We start from the raw sequence: 5,057 nt of genomic DNA on the forward strand, positions 1-5,057 counted from the left end.
CCGTACTATTCTGCGCGATGCAGTTGTCCGTTTTTGTGGAACTGCGCACTGCAATTATCACAAAAGAAAACATAGTTTGGATTTTAGACATGGAATACTTTTGTATCTTATTATTTTTATATCTTGTCTCCGTACTATTCTGCGCGATGCAGTTGTCCGTTTTTGTTGAACTACGCACTGCAATTATCACAAAAGAAAACATAGTTTGGATTTTAGACATGGAATACTTTTGTATGTTATTTATTTATTAATTTATTTATTATTTTTATTTTATCATGATTTTTTTTTGATGATTTATTTTTTGCAAATGTTTGTTGTGCTGTCGTTCAGCCGGCAAGTTCGCTTTAGCTCGATTATTACCGTGAGGTATGAGAAGGTATGAACGAACATGTTCGCGTTGATCATAACACTGTTGGCATAAACGAACATGCTTGCGGCACAACAACACTTAATTGCTTATAGTTGGTGTTCGTTTCAGTAGCTTGTTCGCGTTGATCATAACACTGTTGGCATAAACGAACATGCTTGCGGCACAACAACACTTAATTGCTTATAGTTGGTGTTCGTTTCAGTAGCTTGGTTCGACCCGACTCGACTCGAACCGTGACGCAACTAAAGTTTGAACAAACTGGTTCGTTTTAACAGGCTACGTCAGTTCTGCCGAATCGAACATCGCGTTATTGTAAGTTGAACTTTTTGTGTTAGTTGTTAGTGTTTCAAATTTTTGTTAATGTATGTGTTGTCTGTACATATGTGTGTTAATGTAGTATTGTATTTCATATGCATGATTATTCTTGAATTTCAAGATGGCGTTATTGTAAGTTGAACTTTTGTTAATGTATTTGTTGTAAGTGCATATGTGTACATGTGTTTTCTATGCATGATTATTTTTGAATATTTTTTGAGTTTAAAAATCTCTTTATTTTTTTTTTTCACTTAACTTTCCGTCATAAATATTTTATTCACTTCACTTTCCGTCATTTTATTTTAGATTTTTTTCTTTCTTTATTTATCATTTATATAAGTTAATTTAAACTGTTATTAGTGTTATCATTGTTGATCCGTGTCGGGAGTCTTGAGTCCTTGATGCGACTGCGCCAGTTATGAATAAGTACAAGCAGTATTAGTGTTTTAATTACATATTGATGGTTTATTCAATAAGAATTAATGCCGGAACAACTGGTTCGGTTGAGTGTCTGTGTGAAACTAACTCTCCAACTCCAAAACTGGCATCTCCTCAGCTGTTGACGAAGTGTCTTGCCAGATGTCGTTTTGCGGAAGTCGTTTTGTTACGTTTTGTCGTTTTCCAGCTGGCTAGCATCCACTTGGCTGTTGCCGAAGTACCTGCCAGATGTCGTCTGGCAGAAGTCGTTTGCCAGATGTCGTCTACCACGTGTCGTTTTCCAGATGGCTGGCATCCACTCGGCTGTTGCCGAAGTGACCTGCCAGACGTCGTTTTCTCGAAGGGATTTAGAAGGGGGGTAACTCACGCGGAAGCACAAATGAACGCCAAATAAGGAATGTGCGGATGAGGCGGGTATGGACACCACACCAGAGGTAGAAAAACAAGGACTTGTTTTCCTGTCGAGCACGAATATCGGACGATATTCCTCTGTTGCAGTCGAAGGAAATCGATCGGCAAAATACTGGATTAAGCACTATTTTTTTGGGAGGTTGGCAGGGCGATAGGTGAAGGGGCAAGGCGATAAACGGTGCCGGAGAGAGAGAGAAGGAAAATATAAGAGAGGCTCGAAATCATTGCGGGATCCACGAGCCAGCTCACCCACACCCATGCCATGCCCTTGAACTTGGTTCAAGGGCAATAGAAGAGATGGGATCAACTGCATTGAGAGGGGCTGGATAGAGCAGCTACGCTAAGCAGGCAGGTAGTAGAAAAATAACCGTCGGCAAAGTAAAGCGTAAAAAGTGTGTGTGACCGTGGAGCACCAAATCTGGACCACTTTGAGGGATCACGGATTTCAAGCTGACCAGCTGGACAAACCAGAGGATTTTTACCCGCATCCAATTCCAACGATTAATATTGGAAAACTCTTAGGGAAAAGATAGAGCAGGCTGGCCTCCTCGATTTGCCCAAATTTCCATTCCCCGGCCCGCGGTATTGGTCACACCCCTGCCCGGGCGCGAGCCCGCCTCAACAGCGCCGCCAACAACAATAAATTAAATTAAATTAAATACGCCCACCTAAACACACCTTAAACCGCGCCTACATAAATATACACGCCCGCACAAATAATTAAATTAAATACACCAACATGCATACATAAACCCCTACATACATACATATGTATATCTATTAAATATATTATTTAAAGTTTATTAACCGTCCCATATATATTTAAAACCATTTATATGTAGTTTTATATTTATATTTATTTATTTATTTATATTTATTTACACCTATTTATTTCCACCCATTAGTGTAATTTGAGGAGGCGGGAGTAGGCGGACGCGCCAACAGAATTTAGTGTAGGGATTTATGTTTAGGTATGTGTTAAGTTTTTGAAGTGAAATTATAACGTTTTGAAATGAATTGCTAGTGTGTTTAGTATGGGGAAAGGGGACCACAGCAGCGAAATGGAGATCGGCCGCTGCACTTGAAGAAGGAGATTTGTAGTTGTTCCGCGTCGGAGAGATGATTGTCCGTGAGATTTAGAGTAAAGTCCGTTGGTTTGTTTTTTTTTTAATTATCGTTTGTTTGTTCGAGATGTCCGAACAGTTGGTTTGTTGTGCGACCTGGGGGCCTTGGAAGAATCCAGCCCTGAAATGACTGGCTAGCCGGCCTTGCCCCAACACCAATACAGGTTCGTAACACCTCAAGAAAAAGGATATTTTCTTATTGGCAGTGGTTTTAATGCACGAAAAAGTCGGAAACGTAAACCGCACTAGACTACGATATTTTATACATCGGCATTGGATTTTATATAGTCGTAGTGAGTGATGTATAAGACAATTTTGAGCAGAATCGGAAGTATTCGGGAAAACTATCGGATGATATGACGCAAGAAAAAAGGATATTTTTCTTATTCCCAGCGGTTTTGGCGCACAAAAATCACAATCGGGATCCGCACTAGACTCGGATATTTTTATATATCGATATCGGAATGGATTTAGTCGTACTGGGCGATGGAGAAGACGATTTGCGCAAAAATATTAAGTACTCGGATGGATAAGAGTCCCGTCAGCGATATTTTTATTTTTGCCACCACTAGGTTTTTTGTGTTTGTCACCTCTAGTTTTTGGCAATTTGGAAATTGGCGCGGAAAAAATGCAAAAAGGCTGCGGAAATGGGCTCTTGATTAATTAATTTATCCCGGATGTGGGGGAAATTCTTTTGGCTGTGGGTCACTTCAGGTGCGCCTGGAATGCTTAGAATCTTGGTAATCGCGAAATTTGCATATGCAGCGGAGTACTGGTACCGCGTATGGGACTAACGCGTAGGTGCATACATATACCAAGTGTGGTATGTAGATTTGAAGTAATTGGTATTTTTGCGGTATTTTTCCCCGGGATTAGTTATGTTTATTATATAATTTAAATATCGATTCTATTTCTAGTGTTCGTTCGGCAAACAACTCTTTTTTGAGTTCAAAATTTTCAGTAACTTTTTTATAATTGTACGATTTAGATTTAAACATCAAACCGTATGGTTAGACCTAAATTTTATCTTTGTTATTAGGTATTAAGAATTCTTAGCAACCTAAATAAATATTCTCAGACTAACACAAGAAATATGAGATATGCACCGCTGACCCAAATAAATATTCAAGTGCATGCACATGCATGCACATAATCATGTTACACAGTCATAAATTACATGCAAGATGATCTGCAGTTGGAAAAAGGTCACACCATCTGCAGGAGATTAGTTTTACGACAGTGATAAAAATATCTTAGACCTGACCCACGGACCTTTGCACCCGGACCCATGCAGTGAAGGTCATAAATAAATATTTCCATACCCACTTATTATTAGATCTAATTACACAAGCCTATGATCCTAAGTAAACAAGTGTACTACCAGAAATTGTATATAAACCTCACATTTTACCAAATAAAATCAGTACGAAAGAAAACTCTGACGTATTCACATCTCCGAAGCCCAATTTGTTCAAGTACCGATTGCGGCGACCATTTGTTACTGGTACATGAACCGGTGGCATACACATTTCTATTTCAGCATACGATTGTCATATTGACAATCACCAGAACCAAGTGAATCTACATCAACAGATTCATTTGTTTCGTACAATAATGTTCAACACAAAACTGAAGTACCTGGTCAATGCGGACTCATCCCCGCGACCAACCAATTTTGCAGTAGCAATTAAATATCAAAAAAAATAATAATTTAAATATCCAATGTAAATAGAGAATGTAAGAATATACAAATCTTTGGAAATGAATAAAACGCCAATAAACCACTTCGGAGGAGTGTGTTTTATTGGGGCCGGGGTGCGTGCGTGCTGATCAGACAAACATATGCACGTACATATGTAAATGTCGGACGCCGATATTATGGCGGTGTAGCGGATAACTTGACACGATGATTCTTAGTGAGATCAGACATATGTAAAAATGTATGTACATATGGATATGTGGACACTCGGACTTCAAGAGTGCGGAACGCCTATCGCGGAAGGATTCGATTGGCGGCACAATGTGAGCGGACTTATCTGCAGTTATTTTTTTGGAATCCACCGATGCTTGCTGGGACAGTCTCGATTCAGCAAGAATCCGGCTCGAAGGACCAATGTTTGTGGTAGGGCGGCTTCCTGTCGCTGCAGATAAAATCCTCAGCAGGTCCAAGCGTCCCGAAATGAATAGGCGACACAGTATAGGTATAATATATACATATATCGGCGGTTTATTATGCACTCGGACGGCGCGGGTGTTGGATTGTATGTGATTATGTATGGATGTAGGTATGAAGAATGTATGTATGTAGAATAAGTGTCGCGTGTATTGGAATGTACGGGGGTGGGTAGAATACTGAAGTTAGCTTAGCGGCTTGCTGCCCATCAGCTCGCGAGCGCCGG

At 39.9% G+C, this 5,057-nt stretch overlaps 1 long non-coding RNA gene across 1 annotated transcript; it reads right to left on the reverse strand.

Moving 5' to 3' along the window:
* Positions 1-1,571: 1,571 nt before the first annotated feature.
* Positions 1,572-3,063, reverse strand: LOC117898613. The gene is made up of 2 exons (XR_004649157.1): positions 2,834-3,063; positions 1,572-1,610 (listed from the first exon to the last, which is right to left on the reverse strand). It is a non-coding gene; the product is annotated as an uncharacterized LOC117898613 (long non-coding RNA).
* Between the last annotated feature and the right edge of the window lie 1,994 nt (positions 3,064-5,057).

The sequence above is a fragment of the Drosophila subobscura genome, chromosome A (assembly GCF_008121235.1).
Source record: "Drosophila subobscura isolate 14011-0131.10 chromosome A, UCBerk_Dsub_1.0, whole genome shotgun sequence".
NCBI classification, from domain to species: Eukaryota; Metazoa; Arthropoda; class Insecta; order Diptera; family Drosophilidae; genus Drosophila; species Drosophila subobscura.